This window comes from Taudactylus pleione, unplaced genomic scaffold (assembly GCF_031769625.1).
Source record: "Taudactylus pleione unplaced genomic scaffold, aTauple2 ptg000809l, whole genome shotgun sequence".
NCBI classification, from domain to species: domain Eukaryota; kingdom Metazoa; phylum Chordata; class Amphibia; order Anura; family Myobatrachidae; genus Taudactylus; species Taudactylus pleione.
This window is the reverse complement of record NW_028285211.1, coordinates 35,502-57,694: the sequence shown is the minus strand read 5'-3', so window position 1 is coordinate 57,694 and position 22,193 is coordinate 35,502. Positions and strand designations below refer to the sequence as shown.

The window sequence follows — 22,193 nt, the reverse complement described above, 5'->3', positions numbered from 1 at the left end:
GTCCATGATGATGGTCGCGATGGTCAAGACAATCGCGACCATAGGACTTGCGACAAGACCCTGCGGTAGGGTCTCGCTGCCGCAAGCCCAGGAGTGATTTTGGCTCTATCAGAGCCAAAATCACTCCCACTGACATCACTAGTGATGTCAGTGGGGCCGGACCCAGACGGTAGGGAACGCCTCCGTCTGGCAACGACGCCCCAGGCACGCCCACTAAAGGGGGCGTGCTGTCAGTCACCATCAACAGCACGCCCCCTTTAGTGCGAGACCCATAACGAAGGCTTGGCCGTCATTATTGCAGGTAGCATCGACCCGCTTGCGAGCGTCCTGCGCTCGCGAGCGGGTCTGAATGAGACCCTCAGTGTCTACCTGCATCCCCCTCCCCTTCTCCCCTCTTGTCTTTTTCTCTCTCTGCTATTCCTCTTCACCTTCTTTTTATTATTTATTTTTTATATTTAAAAACAGAGTGTATGTATGTATGTTTATTTTTCTTCTGATTATTTATATATATTTTTCTTTTTTTATATAGTAGAACATGCTGTACCTTATGCTGGCCATACACGCTACAGTTATCGGGGCGATCCACGCATTATCGGCGGATCACCCCGATAATTGTATCCTGTGGGGGGGTGACCGAGGGTTAAATATTGATCGGTCTGGCATGCCGGGTTTTCCAGCATGCCCGTCCGATGCGATATTTCCCGGTAAACTGTCGGCCGCATCGGGCAATGTATGCCCAGCCGCGGCCTACAGACAGACATTTCCTGTGTTCCTTCCTACAGAAGGAACAGGGAAATGTCTCCTCCCCCGGGGGCGGAGCGCGGATATCTGCCGAATACACTGTGAGAGAAATCTCACAGTGTATGCCGGCGACATCTGCGGCTGGCAGCCGGCCAGATAAAATGTCTGTCGGTCTGACAGACATTTTATCTGGCCGTGTATGCCCAGCATTAGATTTAACTGAAGTATTTCTGTTTTGGCATCTGTATTTTGTATATCTAAATATGTATCTGTATTATTGTGTTTTTTGTTTCTATATAGTTTTATGTTTTGTACTGATTGTTTTGTTACAAAAATCTGTCTTTGTTTTGAAAATAAAGAATTTATAAAAAAAAAAGAAAGGGCACCTGAAATCTAAACAATATTTCACAATGTTAAAGAGAACAGCACCTCTAATAAGAAGTGGAAAATGTAATGCTGAAAAGCGTAAAAATTGCCAGCATTCCATACACAGATTCAAGGAAAGGCTGAGGCCATGGCCTTCCTTTGCAAGTTGTGATCCCGCTCCTGCTGTTTCATACACTAGAACGCCTATTGCAAAAACCAGAGCCTAACACAAGCATCTTCTGAAACCTCACATGCAACACCTTCTCACTTTAAGTCTACATGTGTCAGCTTTAAAACAGGCAAATCAGTTCACATAAAACAAAACAGGCTGAAGAACAAATTATGTATTCACAAATCCCTGAGGAGAATTTAAGTGTGTCCAAGAGTGCTGTGTGTGAATCTGAGATTTTTGATACTACTCCTACAGAAGCCTCCTTCCACCATTTCCACACCCTCTGCAAGTGTGGGGATGAGCGGTAGTAAAAGTAAAGATGGTGACTTGGAAATTGAGGATGCTAATATGGAAGTGCAACAGGATGAGGGGTATAATTGTGCATCTTACACTAATGAGGATGATGTTGTTTGTGTCAAAGTAAATCAGCCACCAGTAGCAGCAATTCTTGCCTGTGCTAAGAATAAGGCCATTGTCATGCCTGGGCCAAAGATTAAAAAAAAAAAAAAAGTCACCTTTTTCGGGTGAAATTATTTCTACCCAAATCCTGACATTTGTCAAGCCATCTGTACTGTTTCAGAAGCTAAAGTAAGTAGAGGTTTGGACGTTAACCATCTAGGAACCTCCTCCCTATTACATCATTTGCAGCAAGTCCATGCAAATTATTTGGAAAAATCTCAAAAATCCTGTAAAAAATATATATGAATAAACAATCCAGCATCAGCATGGCTGGATCGTAGGACATGCAATCTCCACCACCAACACCTTCATCATCAAACCCCTCATTAATGATCAGAGGTAGTCCTCCTGTATTAAATTTACTAAAGCTAACTGACTTCTCCCCATCCAGGAGTCTCCAGAATAATCCTTGCACACTGTGGCTGCTGCTACGGGTGGAGGGAATCTTAATCCCAGGAGGGGACTAAGAAGACTAGTTTCAAACAACAATTGACTGTGAAACAATCCTTTGCAAGAAGAAGTTGCCATTCAGTTGCACAGCGGAGCCACGATGGCTATGCTGGAATTAGATCTGCATCCACTATCCGGCATCAGTGCATGTGGCTGTAGACAGGTAATTGAGGTCCCTTGTCCCCACTACCTAATTCTATCTCTATTTTACCAGAACAGCAATTCCCCACATGTATCCACTATTCACAGATATGTGGACAAGTGGTACTGGTCAAACTAAAGATTATATGACTGTGACAGCCCACTGGGTGGTAACAGCAGCAGTATCTAACACACAATGCCAGGTCATTCACATGCAGGCTCCTCTCTGTATCACCGGCTTCACTAAGTGGCATACCGTTGTCAACCTGTTAATAAAACTCAAGATTTGTCATGTCCGATAATGCAAGTAACATTGTGAGAGCATTACAACCAGGTGAATTTGAACACGTCCCATGTTTTGGTCACACAATAAACTTAGTGGTTCAAAATTATTTTGTAAAAATGAAAGGGGCATGCAGGAGATGCTGTTTCTGGCCTAAAAAATTCTAGACATTTTCAGCATTCAGCAACCGCATGTAGAAGATTGCAGCGGCTGTAAGAACAGTTCAATTTGCCAAGCCATCAATTGAGGGAGTGACCAGGTGGAATTTTACCCTCTATATGTTTCAGCAAATGGAGGAACAGGAACCATTCATGACTCAGAGAGGAGGGGGAATGTACCTTAGTCCAGCATACTGGAGAATACGCTCTGTTTTATGCAAGTTACTGAAACCATTTGAAAGTAGTAACTAATGAAGTGAGGGCCTGATTCAGACCCGTTCACTATGCTGTGCTCGCATTGATCGATTTTTCTCAATCTGCGCTTGCGTATAATTCGCAATGCGCGTGTGCGAACCAGTCAGTGCAATGGGAAAGTGCTCACCCTCAAATGCGTTCTCAGAAATTATGTTTAGTACAAGCAGGAACCTTGTGAGCTATTGGCATAGGAGGCTACTACCTCAAAAGGTGGAAGAACTCATGTTCATAATATTACAAATTCCATGAGGAAGACCTTTGCCGCTGAATGCAGCAAAGTAGAGGGCCTGATACACTACGCAACGCAACTGCGAATACAATAGCAATTCAACTGCAATAGTATGCTAATCCATTGTGATCGCAATGCTGCCGCTGCACTATAAAAGGACGCTCACTCTACCTTTCACACATCCGTAATGTTTAGCAAGACTGCTAACTTGGAAACATTGGTACAATAGAGTACCATCGCAGCCTCACGCATACTTGCACAAGCCCTGACCTTAATCAGAAATTGCTAACTTCCACGTATGCTATCAGGCCTCAAGCTGTGTAGGGCATTTCAGTGGCTAATTTATGCTCGCCCCTGCAACGGCGTTCAAACGCACTGGCACGCCTGTGCTTCCCCGACCATCCCCCGTCACCACCTGTCAATCACTGCGAAGGGTCTGTGTAGTCACTGCGATCGCAGACCCGATCGCAATGGCTAGTTCACGCACACGCACTGTGATGCATACGCAGTACGCAACTATTGGACGATTGCGTGCATATTCACATCTGCGTTCCTTGCTGAATCAGGCCCAGAGACTTCTGTAATGGTGGATTCCAGTGGGGATGAGCTAATATTATGTGATGATTATGTAAACACTAATGAGAGTGAGGAGGATGAGGATGATAATGACATTTTCCCAGTGTAGAGATGATTAACAACGTTTAGCCACCTTAAGTCCATTAATAGCTTGTTTTGTGGGTAGCCCAAACAAACAAAGCACTTCAGCTACAAAAGTGGCAGTCCCTGTCGCTAAAGTGCTTGGTTTGGTAGACTGTGCATGTCCTTTTTAAAGTACAACATAAGAGTGGATGGCAGGGCCCAAGGACAATTCCATTGTGCACCACTTTTCATTATGGGCTTTGCTAAGATTGTGTGTTTGACAGGCAGTGTATATTTACAGTACTATACTAGGGCGTTGGTGTTCTGTAGTTTACAAGACCATATCTTTTTTTTCTTGGTCTCTGAATAGATATGTTTTTATAGTTTTTGTGCACACATTTAGTTTAATTGTAACAAAGCATCTTGTATACTTTCAACTATTAAACTGAGCATTTTTTGCTTTCCTGAAAAAAAAAAAAAAAAAAAAAGTGGGTAAAAAAAACTAGACTGCTATAGTGCATCCAGAAAGTATTCACAGCGCTTCACTTTTTCCACATGTTGTTATGTTACAGCCTTATTACAAAATGGAATAAATTAATTTTGGTCCTAAAAATTCTACACACAATACCCCATAATGACAACGTGTAAAAAGTTTTTTTGAGATTTTTGCAAATTTAATAATAATAATTAAAAAAAAAAATCACATGTACATAAGTATTCACAGCTTTTGCTCAATACTTTGTTGATGCACCTTTGGCAGCAATTACAGCCTCAAGTCTTTTTGAATATGATGCCACAAGCTTGGCACACCTATCTTTAGGTAGTTTCGCCCATTCCTCTTTGCAGCACCCATCAAGCTCCATCAGGTTGGATGGGAAGCGTCGGTGCACAGCCATTTTCAGATCTCTCCAGAGATGTTCAATCGGATTCAAGTTTGGGCTACTCAAGGACATTCGCTGTGTGCTTAGGGTCGTTGTCCTGCTGAAAGATGAGCCGCCGACCCAGTCAAGAGCGCTCTGGAGCAGGTTTTCATCCAGGATGTCTCTGTACATTGCTGCATTCATCTTTCCCTCTATCCTGACTATTCTCCCAGTTTCTGCCGCTGAAAAACATCCCCACAGCATGATGCTGCCAGCACCATGCTTCACTGTTGGGATGATATTGGCCTGGTGATGAGTGGTGCCTGATTTCCTCCAAACATAACGCCTGGCATTCTTTGTCTCATCAGACCAGAGAATTTTGTTTCTCATGGTCTGAGAGTTCTTCAGGTGCATTTTGGCAAACTCCAGGTGGGCTGCAATGTGCTTTTTACAAAGGAGTTGCTTCCGTCTGGCCACTCTACCATACAGGCCTGATTGGTGGATTTCTGCAGAGATGGTTGTCCTTCTGGAAGGTTCTCCTCTCCCCAGAGAGGAATGCTATAGCTCTGACAGAGTGACCATCGGGCTCTTGGTCCCCTCCCTGACTAGGGCCTTTCTAGGAAGAGTCCTGGTGGTTCCGAACTTCTTCTATTTACAGATGATGGAGGCCACTGTGCTCAGTGGGACATTTAAAAGCAGCAGATATTTTTCTGTACCCTTCCCCAGATTTGTGCCTCGAGACAATCCTGTCGCGGAGGTCTACAGACAATTCCTTGGACTTCATACTTGGTTTGTGATCTGACATGCACTGTCAAGTGTGGAACCTTATATAGACAGGTGTATGCCTTTCAAAATCATGTCCAATCAACTGAATTTACCACAGGTGGACTCCAATTAAGCTCTAGGAACATTAAGGATGATCAGTGGAAACAGGCTACACCTGAACTCAATTTTGAGCTTCATGGCAAAGGCTGTGAGTACTTATGTACATGGGACTTAGTGTTTTTTTTTTTTATTAAATTTGCAAAAATCTCAAACTTTTTACACGTTGTCATTATGGGGTATTGTGTGTAGAATTTTGAGGACAAAAATGAATTTATTCCATTTTGGAATAATGCTGTAACGTAACAAAATGTGGAAAAAGTGAAGTGCTGTGAATACTTTCTGGATACACTGTATGTACTATCACATAGGGTCGAATACCCCTCCACCAAGAGGCATTGGGGCCCCATATGCCATACAAAAGGTACAATTTATAGATAGCATTTACAAGAATAATGAACTTGATAACAAAAAAGGTTAGATATTTCTGCCGTATTTTTACTCTCTCCCAAAAAACAATGTTATAAATCACAGTATGTAGTGGATAAAGAGGGAGGTGGGAAGAGGGTGGTCCGAGTACACACAAAAATAAAAGGGGGGTGGGGGGACAAAACCAAACTAAACACAATAGCATCTTGCTCTCAGGGACTGGATAAAAAAGGGGAAGACGGTGGAATCCAAACAATGCAGTCATATTATCAACTATTATAGAAATATAATAGTTCTACTGATATATCTCTCATCAGGGATCATTGCAGAGATTCCCAGACAAGAAATGGTTTACTTGGAAACCTCACCCCCTCCCTAACCTGCACCTTATGTACTGAACTAGAGTATACTGTAATGAAGACAAATATTACATACTGATATGAAGTCTAAAAACATATAAACGCCATTAGAATAGATCACACTTCGGTACCTTGTTTAATAAGAAAAATCAATATTTATTGACAAAAAAAGATTTTCAAGATATTTGAAGAAATACTGCAACAGATTGGCATTTGCTAAAAGATAATCGATTTAATTTGTGCTGTGCACATTTTGTAACAAAAATAGGAGACCATATTTGAGGAACAATGTATAGGGGGACCCGTTCTCTCTTTGTGATCAAACGCTAGAACATCTCACCCCGAAGAGGAGCATGTTTGATGGATGTCAGATTCCAGGCTGACAGGTGACGGAAGCGAGACCACCAGAGCGAGAGGCGATTCTACCCTGTCCGTTGCCGAGCACAGAATGAGACCTCAGAGTCCGTGTTCCTCACTATAGTACTGGAGGTCTTTGGATTCCATCTATTTAGTCATTATAAAAACAAAATTTACAAAATACTGATTTTTAAAATTGCATCTTTTCCCTTCATGGTTTGAGTGAAATGTCCAATATTTCCCCATTCGCCACTCTTGTCCGGGGGACGCCGCCCTGCGGGGCTACCTCAGCGAATCAACTCTGTAAGAGATAAAACTAATCACGTTCCTTATAAAATAATACATCATGCTTAGACATGGTGCAAAATACACCAGTACACATACCTTATCCAATGTGCTACCTGATTTCTAAGTATAGTTCCATTGTTTGTTTGTTTTGATTTTCAGTAAAACACAACTCATTCTGTACAGAGAACCCGATTAATCTGCAAGTTATGATTACTGTACATGCAAGTTGCTGTTGAGGTATCAGCCATAGACCACATTAGCAACAGTGCCCCCAGTGGACAAATTATCACAAAAAAATAGAATGCTGGTGTGACTTTAAAGTGCACTACTCATCATGGAGGCAGCCATCTTGTGAATTGCCCCAATATTCAGTTTAGCACAGCCTATCTACTGTGGCCTGGTGATGTCACTGAGGGACAATTTGAAGCATACAGGATGGACAGCTATTTTGTAAGCTGAACTAATCATTATGAAAATGCAGTAAATCAATTCAGAACAAACTATTGGCGACAGTGAGGTACAGAGTAATGTCTTTAGAGCTTATAGAATAGGATGCATTGCAAGCATTGGAATGAACACTACACAGTTACAACAAACCCACTGACTCTAACACATACATTAATAAGGAAAACAACCATTTACCACAGTGGCTTGATGGAGTACCGAAGGGCCAGTTAGTAACGGTTCAGATAAAGGTACCCTTCAACATCAAGCAAGTAAAGTTTATACAAAAAGGCTATAAGGCAAAATCCCTCAACCAAACAGTTATAGATGTTGCCGCTATGGATAGAGGTAAATTACTGAAAGATAAAGATAAGCATGGGTTAATGTGGGTCGGAAATGCGTTCAGTCACTTCTATTTGGAGACGGAACCAGTTCTGCCTCCTCCGACCCACCTCAGCCCAGCAGGGAGGCTCCATTTGCTGGGCGACCGCTGCGATTTTGTTACCAGCGGACGCCCGGCTCCCTCGCCGCAGCGCCAGCAGCAGCCGGAGGCTGGAACTCTCTTCTGAGCTCCAGCTCCCCCCACGGGCACTATGGGAGAGACATCATGACGTCTCTCTCATAGTTCAGAGGAGCAGCCAGGCGGACCGGACGGCAGCGGATGCAGGAGCGGGGCTTAAGGTAAGTATTGTTTTTTTTTTGTTTAAGCGGCTTCACTTTAGGGGGCATAACTTATACAGGGTGCAGCACTCCTGGGGGCACTGCATTAGGGGCACTGCATATGGGGCACCACCACTACTGTGGGCTATGCATAAGGGGAACCATCAGGGGCACTGAATAAGGGGCACCACTACCGGGGGCACAGAATAAGAGGCACCACTCCTAGGGGCACTACCACTGTGAGCACTGCATAAGGGGAGCTACCACTACTGGGGGCACTACCACTGCGAGTACTGCATAAGGGGCTCTATCACTACTGGGGGAACTGCATATGGGGCCACTGAATAAGGGACACTACCACTGTGGGCACTGCATAAGGGGTACCACTATTGGGGGCACTATCAGTGCGGGCACTACCACTATGGGCACTGCATAAGGGGCACTACCACTACTGAGGGCACTGCATAAGGGGCACCATTACAATGGGCATTGCATAAGGGTCACTACTGCTGTGGGCATTGCATAAGGGGCACTACTGCAGTGGGTATTATGTTTATATGGGGCACAAATGTGGGCATTATGTAAAAGAGGCACTGCTGTGTGTCATACATGAATAAGGGACACGACTATGTGGTGAAATGTGAATCAAAATTGTGTTACTGTGTGGTGTAATTTGAATTGGGAATACTATTGTGTGACCACGCCCCTTTCTTTTGAGACCACACCCTTTTTTCATTGCAGGCTGTCCTTTTAAAAAATAAATAAATAAACCCCCGTCGAGTGGGGGTGAGTTCCACCACTTCTCTAGGACCATTTTAAGCACTGAAGATAAGCTACGCCAAAAATGAAAAATTCAGCATGACTTTTTGCACCTCGTTTAATAAACAGTCATCAAGAACAACTGGAGAATACTCCTTAAAGATGAGACTTTGGGCAAAATGTAATCTACAAAGCCCAAGTTTATCTATAGGTGCGCTCCGACTATCAAAGATACGTTAGTGTCTAGCGCTTTACCCATGGATGGCAGTAGGTTTCTTCCTAGAAACAAGGGCTTTTATAGGTGCGGGGAGTGTAAGCTTTGTAAAACCTGCCCAAGGAATTGCCGGAAGTTGATAGAATTTCAGACTCAAGGAAGGGAGTCATAGAATTCCAGATTTCATCACACGTAATACCCGATATGCCATATATGCTATTGAATGCACCTTTAACATGGTATATGTGGGCAAGACAAAAAGACCATTAAAGAACAGATGGGCAGAATATGCGAGAAATATCCTTAAAGGATCAGATAGTTATCCATTTTCTGCACATTTTAAGGTTAAGCATAATAATTCACTTAAGGGTATCAAAAGATTTTGTGGGATTTCTTTAGTTAAAGAAAATTGTAGGACAAACAATAGGGATGTCCGTTTAGCTCAGAGAGAGATGAGATGTATTTATGATTTAGGGGTCTATTTACTAAGCAGTGTTAGGAGACAGAGTGAAAAGTGATAAGGTACCAGCCAATCAGCTCCCAACTGCCATCTCACAGGCTGGGTTTGAAAAATGACAGTTGGGAGCTGATTGGCTGGTACCTTAACACTTTTCACTGTCTCCTAACACTGCTTAGTAAATAGACCCCTTAAACACTTTAAAGCTGGCGGGTTTAAACCACGATTTTGAAGTCAAATGGTTTTTATAGCACTTTTTATATTTTCATAACATTTCGTCTATGTATTTATATTAGTATGTTAATGTCATATCTCATTTCTGATATATATTTTATTATGCAGGTGTTAATTATGGAGTTATTTTCATCATCATATTTTTTATTTTTTTATTTTACTCATGAATTTATATTATCTCCATTTTTTACATCTATGTATTTCATGCATACTGCAAAATTAAACTTTGTGTGGTTCCCATGGTTTGATTGTATTTTCCAATGGACGGGATGGCTCCCACGTCAGGTGATTTTGAATAACTTTATTGTCCCTCTTACAAGGATATGAAGTTGGAGGAGTGACTGTGGGAGATATTAACCTTCTGCTACCGGTTCAGATCCAGACTACACTTCCAGCTTCAGAACACCCAGGTTTCATTTCCATGCTGGTTCCCGTTTTCAGGTGATCCCTTGCACATCTATCTGGTACAGAGGATTATCCCCACTTTTATTTTATGTTCTATTAAAGTGTGTTTTATTTTTGGATATGCTACACCATGTGAAGTTTCTTTATATACTTATCTGGGCGTTCTTACTCGCATTGATGTGAAAGAAACCTTTATGCGCCTATACTGAATGGTTTTCATGTAAGCCTTACATGAATCATGTAAGAATCATCTATTATTTTAACAAGAGGGGTCTGTACATTTTCCACATGTAAGCATCTCGTTATTAGGTCACACTCTTTCTGGGGGTGATCACATATTATGGTCTTGGGATGAAGTGAAGAGGTCTATAAACTGTTTTAACACTCCCACCCGCTGTATGAGCTGTGTGAGACTTTCACCATCTCCAATTTCTACATGTGTTATATCTTAGGATAAAGAATCTGTTCTATTATACTGTTTGTATATTTATATTGGTGCATATACAATCCATTATGGAACTTTAGTGTTTGCAAGTGGAGATTTCATTGGTTGAAAGGATTTTGGCACAAGATCGTTTTATCTGGAACAGGATTGGCGCAAGAACTTATTATCACATTATTGTTTTGTTTCCATCTGCCTCCACTGTATGACTGATATATATTCAGACACTGCACTGTGCTCCATCTCATGCAGGGAGACTGGTATGTTTATAAAACATGTCATGGTGGACATGAAGAAGACTGGTGATGTTTACGTCTTTCCATGGCCGTGCAGTTTCTCGATGGAATAACATAAAATGTGTACATTATACTGTTTAACACCTAAATCCTGGTTCTGACCCGAGATTTGGAACAGTTCCAAAACGGGTCAGACCCAGGACAGATCTTTCCTACTGCGGCGCCGATCCGGATTATTCCCGGATCAGTGCCGTTCACACTGCACACGGGTGACAATCTCCAAGCACCAAGAAACCCAGAAGTCCCCATGCTGTAAATGGGACCAGGGTCGAATGACCAGAGTTTCCGTTTACACTGCATGGTTTCACGGGTTGTTCCAGTGTAAAACCCTGCAAGTTACCTGGGTTGGATTCCTGGGTCACTCGACCCAGGAATCCAACCCTGGATTACACCTAGGAGCAACCCGGTTTAACCCTGTAATACCCTGGGTTTTAGCTCTGCTGTAAAAGGGGTATTAGAGAGGTTCTCTGCACTAGCCACGGACTGAATGAGTCATGCAAGAGCTAGGGCTCTTTGGGAGCCATATTTTCACAGAGGTCTAATGTATATAGATCATCAAGCTATAGTTTAGTTGAGAATTGAGATGCATTTGCATTAATCCATTTAATGAGGAAAACAGAAAAAAAACAAAAAATCAGCAATTCTCTCATACACTTGTGCTAAATGTTTTTGATTCCATTGGTGGATGTTGGGAAAGAGTCAGTGGTGGATTTCCCACTAGGCATGTGAGGGACGCACCTAGGGTGGTCCTGGCTGGGGGAGGTACAAAAGACCCCCCTTCGTCACAACCCAAATAGGCATTTTTTGTTGTTGTTCTCATCACAACTTACAATTCCCGGGGAGGGAGGGGAGGAATCGCAGGCGGCGAACTGTGGTTTGGGAAAAAAGGGGATGAGGTTGGAGATTTCTCCGCAGTCCGGGGGCTTTGGTACCAACCCTGACATAAAAGTGATGGACCCAGCAGTGACGTGATGGGGATGGTGGTGTGCAGGAGCAGCCTGACCTCTAAGTCCGCCCCTGGATATAGTGGTGGAATACAGGAGTGTGGACACTCTAAACTTAAAAGCCTATCTGTAGCTCCTCCCTCTATACCTTGCACCTTCCAGGAACTCCAGTAATGTTTAACCAAGCCCCACAAAACAGTACAGTGATGAACGTACAAAAGGGAGAAAAATAACAACGTTGTTCTAGAAACACCAAATGTAGTGAAGAATAAAAGTGTGAGGGTGGGCACCCAGTGTTCCCCAAAAGGCTCAAAGAAAAGGATACAAAAATGTCCTCTATTCTCTTTCTACTTATTGGGGGATACTAGGTACATACCAAAGCTGCCTCTAAGGGTGGGTACGCTCAGTGGAAGCACCTTCCTTCCAAATCTGATACCTCTGAATGCTAACACATGATACCTGTAGAATCTGGTGAAGGACCAGGTGACGGCCCTAACAGCTGCTCGGTGGAAGCCTAGGGCCACACCACCCAGGAGGCAGCACTGATCTAGTAGAATGATATTTTCTGGAACAGGCTGCCCAGCCCTAAGGTAAGTCTGATGAATAGCAGAAGTAATGAACTTCTTGGAGTCTGTAAAACCCCTCTTCTAGGCATTACATAAGACAGCCACAACACTCCATGGCATTTTTACTTAAACTGAAGTATTTGGCAGGCACAGGGCATAGAGGAGAAGGACAAGACTTTCAAATGTAAAAATCCCATACTCCTGGATTTCACCACTTTACCCCAACATCCTCAAAAGGATGCAAAATAAATATGTAGCATTTATCCTGTAACAAAGTGTTCAATCTTCCATCAGCCAATGAAAGTTTGTTGCCAAGTACTCAGTTTGGACACCAGGGGGCGCACATCTACAAATAATTACAGATCAGATTTTAGAGCGATTGGTGCCAGTATTTTATACAACCTGAAAGTACTCAGAGAACTATAACACAAAACTCTGAACCCATTGATCTCAGTGACCTTTGCTTTGGGAGAAGTCGTATTTAATAAAACTTGAAGCAAACATTTAATCTAGACCTCCACTTATCTTCAAGAGGAACGCATAATAGGGGATTCTCCCTTCACAGCTGCCAATGGGACTTCAACTGAGGGACTTTTATGTGTTAAGTGAGGTTGGGACGCTACTCAGATCCCTAAAGAGCCAATTAAAATAAATTAAACAAATGTGACTAGTTCACATCAATGCATGCACTCATTTTAATACTACATTGCATCAATGTTATAACTATTTTACTAGTCAATAATGACCCAATAAACAGCAATATAGCAAAAAAGTTAAATTTGTATCTTGTTCCTGTAATAACACAGTGTGTTATTTTAACACACCAATAATGCGCATTAAGCCAAATACACACAGCGTATGTAAGGTCGGTCACATTGCAAAGAGACTCCGTCCCCACTGGCTGTGGCACAAAGATGCAGGGGAAACGCACTTCTGATAGTGATGGGAGGAGAGTGAACTCTCTAATGCCCCTAGAGGTAGAAACAGGACACTACTGAAAATAGGAAACTGGTGGTGGTGGTGTGGGGGAGGGTTTGAGGACAATGGTCTCTACTGTCCCTGTGATGGGAGCAGAGAGGCTGTAGTTCCTAATTCTCTCGCTCCCTCTACTGCTCATTGGATGGAAACTTTCTATTTTGAACTTCAGTTCTGGATTAGGTGCAATATACAGCCCTAGTGTCCCCCTCAGCCAGTGTTTACACATCACGGGTCTGTTTGAGAGAAGGTTCTAAATATAAAAGTGTAAAATTATGAGGCGTAAGATACAGTGCACACGCTGTGCTCACTCACCTAATAATTATGTACATGATCTGGTCAGGGTGGGTGACATAAATCCTGTGGAAGAGACAGAAGAGGACTATTACACACGGAGTGCTGGGCTGAGTCCCCCTGTATAGACCCTATAATCAGCCCCACACTCACCTGTCTCCCCACTGATACAGGGCTCTGTCCTGAAATAAATGGCAAAGAAACAGCCACATACTGATCGTCTCCATCCAAAATATGACGACCACGAACCAAATGGAGGAGAGGAGGAAAAACTCACAAACCATTCTGCCTCTGGTCAGACCTTCACCCCGACAGGCCCTGTAACAGAACGTAGTATTACAGACGGGGCAGACATAGCTGTAATAGGCAGTCAGCAATATTAGGGTTACAGTATTCCTATTGCCAATTGTTAGAAAATACAGTCACCCCTCATTCTGCAAGGGACCAAGAAATTAGGGACTGGACTGTATAAGAAATAACAGGAGCACTGGATGGATCTCTTGCACATGGTGTATACATAAGACAGGATGAAGTACAACTTAATGAGAGCAGCATGCATTTCAGACTCAGAGCACTTTATATTTGCTGTAAAGACACCATATTACAAAGGAGGCAGCCATCTTGAGCGTTCTACAATAGTTACAGTGGATTAATATAAAATTCAAATACATGATGCCTACAGTTCCTCAAATTATACATCCCACACACGAAAGTACCTGGCTAGGCAGCCATCCATCGTGTGTGGAATACATATGTTACAATGGGAAGGAAGAGCAATATAAGGAGCTATACTTGCACATGGGGAGATACATAGTACAAATACACAGTATACAAACAAGATACTTACAGAATAGTCAGTTCCGCGAGTTGTTTACCCAACCACACAAGTACCTGGTGAGGCATCCATCTTGGGCGCACAACATAGGATACCCTAGAATAGGATTATATTTTGGGGGTTGGGTACAAGGTTCTGGCTCTTGGGAACCCAGCGGTCAAAATCCAGACGCCATCACGACAGTATACCGGGATGGGTACAGGACGCCAGCATAGCGACAGGATTAGGATACAGACACCTGTCAGTTGGTATCCTAACCCTCCCCTCTCTATGCCTAAACCTACCTCCCCCTGCCCGCACCCTAAACCGAACCCTCCCGTTAATACCGCTACTTATCCGGCATTCTGACCGCAGAAATCCCATCTGACAGGATATTTATTTATTAACAGTTTCTTATATAGCGCAGCATATTCCGTTGCGCTTTACAATTGGAACATTAACAGAATAAAACTGGGTAATAACAAACAGATATATAGGTAGGAAGGCCCTGCTCGCAAGCTTACAATCTATAGGATTGAACGCATCCCAGGATACAGACACCTGTCGGTAGGTATCCTAACCCTTCCCCATCCCCTAACCGCCCCCCCCCCCGCACCCTGAACATAACGCCCCCCCTAGTGCCTATCCCTCACCCAGCCTGCCTAGTGCCTAACCCTCCCCCCCTAGTGCCTAACCTTAACCCTCCCCCCCTAGTGCCTAACCTTAACCCTCCCCCCCCTAGTGCCTAACCTTAACCCTCCCCCCCCTAGTGCCTAACCTTAACCCTCCCCCCCCTAGTGCCTAACCTTAACCCTCCCCCCCCTAGTGCCTAACCTTAACCCTCCCCCCCCTAGTGCCTAACCTTAACCCTCCCCCCCCTAGTGCCTAACCTTAACCCTCCCCCCCCTAGTGCCTAACCTTAACCCTCCCCCCCTAGTGCCTAACCTTAACCCTCCCCCCCCTAGTGCCTAACCTTAACCCTCCCCCCCCTAGTGCCTAACCTTAACCCTCCCCCCCTAGTGCCTAACCTTAACCCTCCCCCCCCTAGTGCCTAACCTTAACCCTCCCCCCCCTAGTGCCTAACCTTAACCCTCCCCCCCTAGTGCCTAACCTTAACCCTCCCCCCCCTAGTGCCTAACCTTAACCCTCCCCCCCCTAGTGCCTAATCCTAACCCTCCCTGTCCTCCCACTATTTACGATGTCGATGGTCAGGATTGTGACTACACATGTGCCAGGATTGTGACTACATCTCCATCCATTATGGGGAGATACAGCAGAGAAAATACAATTTACAACTGGAAATATACCCACAGAATCATCAGTTCCCCTAATAATCGTTTCTATATTTAAGAAGCCCCAGGGTGATGCATGATAGAGATTTACACAATTAGCCCCAATATATAAGGGCATTAGCAGCTAAGAAGGTTTAGGTACATTGGATTTCTGCAGCCACGATCAAAGAGATGAGTTTTATAATAGGACAGTCACCAGTCTGCAGCAACCTAGAACAGACCTAACCATATGCCCCCTACGGTTACAAACAGACACAAAGGTCAGCAGGCAGAACACACTGAACCATTTTTAGGAATGTAGTGTTGCATGTTGGCAGCTAACACAACATTACAGCTAACAAATACAGTCAATGTTGCACATCACACACTTTACCAGATGGCAGCCCAGCAAGAATGCTCCAACTACACATGAAGATACTACTCTGAAATAATATACTATAGACCAGGGATGGCGAACTTTAGGCCCGGGGCCCATATAAGGCTCCTGGAATCATTTGGTCTGGCCCTCAGTTTTTTTTCTGCTAGCCTCATCTGGCTAGCAGTGTGCCTAGAATGGCACCCTGCAGCCAGAATCTATGCAGCAGTGCCGCCTGTAGCGTCCTTAGGATACTTCAGATGGTCACACCGCTGTCCTTACAGCTCCACGGAGCATCCTCAGGATGCTCCGGACATTGGTGTAATCACCGGCGATAGTGACCCTGCTCCCGTGTTACATCATACAGAGGGGCGTATATATAATGCTATATATATCAAAATGGCCCTCGCCAGAAAAAAAGGTTCCCCACCCCTGCTATGGACCTATACTATACAAAATAGGCCTAATAAAGTCATATTTATGGTGTAGAAGGGATGATTCAAAAGTAGATAAATTCATGTAATGCAAACATAATATTAACATTGTAGAAGTCACTAGCTAGGCTACATCATAAATACGGGGCATAATTTTGGACACATCACAGAAAGACGAAACAGACCTGGGGCCAAATGTAGGGTGAGCGTTTAGAAAAAGTGAGAGTTTGGCAGAGTTTAAAAAGTGTGAGAGATTACTGCTAATGTAATAGAATCCGAGAACAGGCAAACTCGCATGTTTTTAGACTCAAACTCTCACGATTTTAACGCTTATCCAGATGTTTTCTCATTTTGAAGATAAACTCTCACATTGGTCAAGTTTTACTGCCAAACTCTCACATTTTCTAAACACTCACCCTATTATTACATTTGGCCCCTGGAGAGGATTCATGGGTGGGTGACCACATTAGTATAGAGAATATAAGGGTTAAACTGTAAACAAAATAAAAAAATTAGAGATATGGTAAGAACTTACCTTTGTTATTTCTCTTTCTACAAAGTCCATAGGGAGACCTTTGGGGTATAGGTGATGACAAAGTCATCCGGGCACCACATAGTTAAATTTCTCCCAAGATGCACTGGGTCTCCCTCTATACCCCCACCCCTAGGCACCTCAGTTTTGTTGGTGCCCGGCCAGACTCGGGTCACTGATGCACAGTGGGGCTTTTCCAGCCCTGGAAGATTTTTGAAGATTCTTCAGTTCTTTTGAGCGGACAGTCCAGAAGACGTCCGCGCTGCCGCTCCGTCAGCCCGCCGGCGCCGAGACGCAGGTACTGAACCGGGGATCTCGGCAGCGACTCCGGGGTCTGAGCTAGCAGGGACCCCGCGAGTATCCTTGGACTGGGGCCGGACTTCACGGGGAGCAGGTAAGCGGCGGGTCACTGCATGCGGTGACCTGCTGGAAGCAATCCTTTTACTCTGGGTGTTGGGGACCCTCCAGGCATGACGGCATGTGGAGCCAGGCATTCAGTTCCCTGCGCTGCCACTCAGACCACCAGGGACACAGGCTGAAGTGCTTTCCAGTGTCCCGGGGGTTAATTGCCGGCCAGGGGAGGCAGCCTGTTAACAGCCGGCTCCTCCCCTCTCCTCAGCGCGCCTTTCCACTGCGGTCTGGCTGGGCTGAGGCAGCTCTCCTCCTCCGGGTACGCCCCCTCTGAGGTCTCTAGCGGCCATTTTCTCCAGGCTAAGGGCCGTATTCAATTAGCGGCCAAAAAAAAAGGCGATATTTTCGCCAAAAAACAGGCTAAAACACAATTGGCAAAAAAAAAAAAAAAAAAACTGGAGAAAAGTTCTCTCCATTCCAGACCAGGCAAAAAAAAAAAAAAAAAAGCAAAATCCCTAGTTTTGACTAAAAATGTGGGGAATTCTTTCAGAACCCTTAGCCAAAAATATCGATTTTGCATTATTTTCCACCTGGTCTGGGATGGAGAAAACTTATCTCCAGCTTTTTTTGCGAATTGCATTTTCGCCTGTGTTTTTGCCGAAAATATCGCCATTTTTTGTCGAAAAACATCCATTTTCACCTAGGGCAAAAAAAAACGTCCGTTTTCGCCGCTAATTGAATACTGCCCTCAGTCGCAGATCTTGCAGGCAGTGCGGAGCCCGGGTCCCCCTACATACCTCTCCTCCATTGTGGTCAGCATATGTAGCACTATAGCCTACCACACGCTGAGTCTGTGTAGTTGAATAGTAGTACCATTTGTGCAGTTGTTTTTCTGCATTGTATGTGCCTTTATGCTAGCGCTCTCTGCACCTGTATTCTTTTCCTTCTGGCAGCTATATTACGTTACCTGTACTTTTTTCTTACTAAGCCCTTACAGTGCTGCCAGGGTGTGTATGAAGCCTCACAGTTCTTTCTATCTGTGTGGTGGGTCACATACAGTGTGCACGCTATCCTCTCCATTATGTCAGGGAGTGATAATGTGCAGAACTCTGCTCCTGACCTGCAGTCATGCCAAAAATGTGCTGCTGGGTTAGGTGAGGGAGACATAGTACGTGAGGGTTTATGTGTGAGATGTAATACTCCTCCAGGCCCCTCTACTGTCTCAGCCACCTCACAGGAGCCCCCTTAAACTAAACTAGATTTACTTAAAGGAATCGGCAGCTTAGAAGTGACATCCTTAATTTGCATCAAGTTAAATATGATAAAAAACATGCCTTAGTAAACTTTGGATTGTTACCTTTATGCTACGTCAATACCATGCACCATCTCCCGACATACACGAGGCGTATTGCACAGCGAGCAAGGCACACATCTCCGTGCAGCTTTAATGGTAAATACCAGATCACATATGGAAGAAGTGCCAGGAACTCAGAACTTACTTCACTGGAGAAAAACAAAAATGAAAACAAATAAAGTAGGTCTGGCTGAACAGGGTCACAGTACCAGCGCCTCCTAGCTCCGTTAATGATCCACTCCCTTATCCCACGCTATACATGGATGTTGATCTGGGCCTCTTGGCCAGTTTTCTGATCAGGTAACCAGCTGATGGAAAACAGATCAAAGCCCAGTGTTCCCATGCTGCAGGGGTTAACATACCAGTAATAGGAATAGAACAATAGCAGCCTGTGTGTGTGTGTATGCACCTTTAGCCAACAGCTGGTTACACACAACTTCCAGGGACAACACAGGAAGGATTTGACAATTTGTCCCCGGAATTATTTGTCTTAGTTTTGGATTTGTTTGGCTTTTGGTTTTTACCACCAGCTGCCCCGTACAGTTTATCTTGTTCAGCATTACAGATGCAGTACTTAGCATTAGATAGCATTCTGTGTAATGTATAATATATTGTGGAGTTGCTTGTAAAATATAATAAAAGTACTGTAGGAACAAAACAACATTCTGATCCAGGCTGCTTTGTTGAACGTATAATACAGTTCCATTAGAGAAGTCACAGTCTATTAACAAGCCAGCCCTGTTCCTGCCACATAGCACCTGTTACATGTTCCCTTCACCGGCTGCTGGAACATAGTGAACCTATTTCAAGATGGGATTATTGATAATTAAGCGAGGCCCTAAAGAACCAGGATCCTAAGTACTGTATGTCGTTTGTGATCCTCTTTCCTCCACCAGCTGGTAAAGGACAGTTAACATTACCTAGAACCTCCTATACTTAATATGGGGCCCGCACTCTTTTGAAATTGCAATTTTGTGAATACAAGGGGCCTTCTCTTTACAATGAGCCTAGAGACTTACCTACTACTCAGAGAGACTTACCTACTACTCAGAGAGACTTACCTATTACTCATAGAGACTTACCTATTACTCAGAGAGACTTACCTATTACTCAGAGAGACTTACCTATTACTCAGAGAGACTTACCTATTACTCAGAGATACTTACCTACTACTCAGAGAGACTTACCTATTACTCAGAGAGACTTACCTATTACTCAGAGAGACTTACCTATTACTCGTGCCTTTCACGGAAGCAGCCCTATCTGCCATACTGCTCAGTGCTTTGCTCTATTTGCTTCATTCCGCTCTTTGCTTTTACGTCTTTATTTTTGGATCATGTGTTTTTATTCTGCAAACATGCAGCACTTTTAAATAAAATTATTATGTAGTGTATAACAAGCCCAGAGGAAATGAGAACCCCCTGAGCTGCATGGGGAAAGTATTCCATCAGAAATTTGTTGTGAACGCAAGAACTGGCGCCCAGGCAGCTTACTCTCCCTATCACTTGGACAGGCAGCATTCATGCAAATCTCCCATCATAACTCAGGCAATGATTACTCTTTATTTACACTGAAGGCCCAGATATCTGCCCCCTGCTAGAAGCAGTTAGCAGCAGCCACCGAATAATGCCCCTTCCACTACAACACAAGGCACAGAGGTGGCACACCCTCATCGAGTGTGTGTATGATATATTTATATATATATATATATATATATATATAATCACCACTATATTCACATCAGAGACCATATCACCAATATATTTATATATGCTCCCTGTAGCAGCTATCCCTCGGCACCCCCACAGCGCTACATAGTTATTCAGTAGATATATTCTGGAGCAATCCCATAGGGCTGGTGTATTCTGAGGCACCTATGGATCCTGCACGCAGCATACAGAGCGGTACACACAGACTGTGCCGCATACACCGTGATACGCCATGCTCACCAAGTTCAGGGGACCGCTGGGGGACACAGCGATCAGCACCCTCAGCTGAGACCACCACTGCTGCTGCTGCTGGAACACACTTCCGCATTACGCTCCGCCCCGTGCTGGTGGCGTCATCCGCTCCTCCCCCTTTTTGGGGAGTAGTTCTTTGCGTGCTAGTATATTATATACAACAGTTATACAGCTCTAGTATGTACTTATTGTACTTCACACTGAGTACTGGCCGAATGTATAATGTATAATGCAGTGCTGTTTCTTATTATGTGTACTGTACTGATATACCCCCGCACCAGTAGTTGTGTTCCTCTATGTACTGCCAATTATTGACGAGGCTGAAGTTGGCTTCTTATTCATTTCTTATTCACTTCTTATTCAAGCTCCAGCTTCTTATTCATTTTCCAGCTTCTTATTCAGAAAATGTTACATTTAAATATTTAAATAAAGTTAGATCACTAAACTAATGCTATGTAAACAAAGAATTATGTCCCTTACACAGTCTACAATTATTATTTTCCTGGCACAATAAGGATTTGGGCATGAATAGGGCAGTAAAGCGGGCACAGGCACCAGATTATCTCATTTTGAATAAGAAGCTGTAGTTGTGCAGGGGTTAACTAGCTTCGGTCATCAAATGTTACACTTGAAATCCACAGAGGGTGGTCTGGTACATATGACCCACTTGTCATTTGCCTTGAGCAACAAGGATTTTGGCATGAATAGGGCAGTAAAGCGGGCACAGGCACCAGATTATCTCATTTTGAATAAGAAGCTGTAGTTGTGCAGGAGTTAACTAGCTTCGGTCATCAAATGTTACACTTGAAACCCACAGAGGGTGGTCTGGTACATATGACCCACTTGTCATTTGTCTTGACCAACAAGGATTTTGGCATGAATAGGGCAGTAAACGGGCACAGGCTCGAGAATTTGTAATTTTGAATAAGAAGCTGTAGTTGTGCAGGGGTTAACTAGCTTCGGTCATCAAATGTTACACTTGAAATCCACAGAGGGTGGTCTGGTACATATTACCCACTTGTCATTTGCCTTGAGCAACAAGGATTTTGGCATGAATAGGGCAGTAAAGCGGGCACAGGCACCATATTTTGTCATTTTGAATAAGAAGCTGTAGTTGTGGAGGGGTTAACTAGCTTCGGTCATCAAATGTTACACTTGGATCTCACAGAGGGTGATCTGGTACATATAACCCACTTGCCATTTGCTTTGACCAAGAAGGTTTTGGGTATGAATAGGGCAGTAAAGCGGGCACAGGCTCCATAATTTGTCATTTTGAATAAGTATGTGTAGTTGTGCAGGGGTAACTATCCTTGGTCAATAAATTTGACTCTTGGAACCCACAGAGGGGGGTCAGGTACACATGACCCACTTGCCATTTCCCTTCACCAACAAGGATTTTGGC

At 43.8% G+C, this 22,193-nt stretch overlaps 1 long non-coding RNA gene across 1 annotated transcript; it reads right to left on the bottom strand.

Annotated features, from left to right (window-relative positions):
* Window positions 1-6,500: 6,500 nt before the first annotated feature.
* On the bottom strand, window positions 6,501-20,885 carry LOC148474840 (uncharacterized). Its single transcript, XR_015872847.1, has 5 exons — window positions 20,780-20,885; window positions 18,834-18,979; window positions 13,852-14,016; window positions 13,720-13,764; window positions 6,501-7,021 (listed from the first exon to the last, which is right to left on the bottom strand). It is a non-coding gene; the product is annotated as an uncharacterized LOC148474840 (long non-coding RNA).
* Window positions 20,886-22,193: the final 1,308 nt, after the last annotated feature.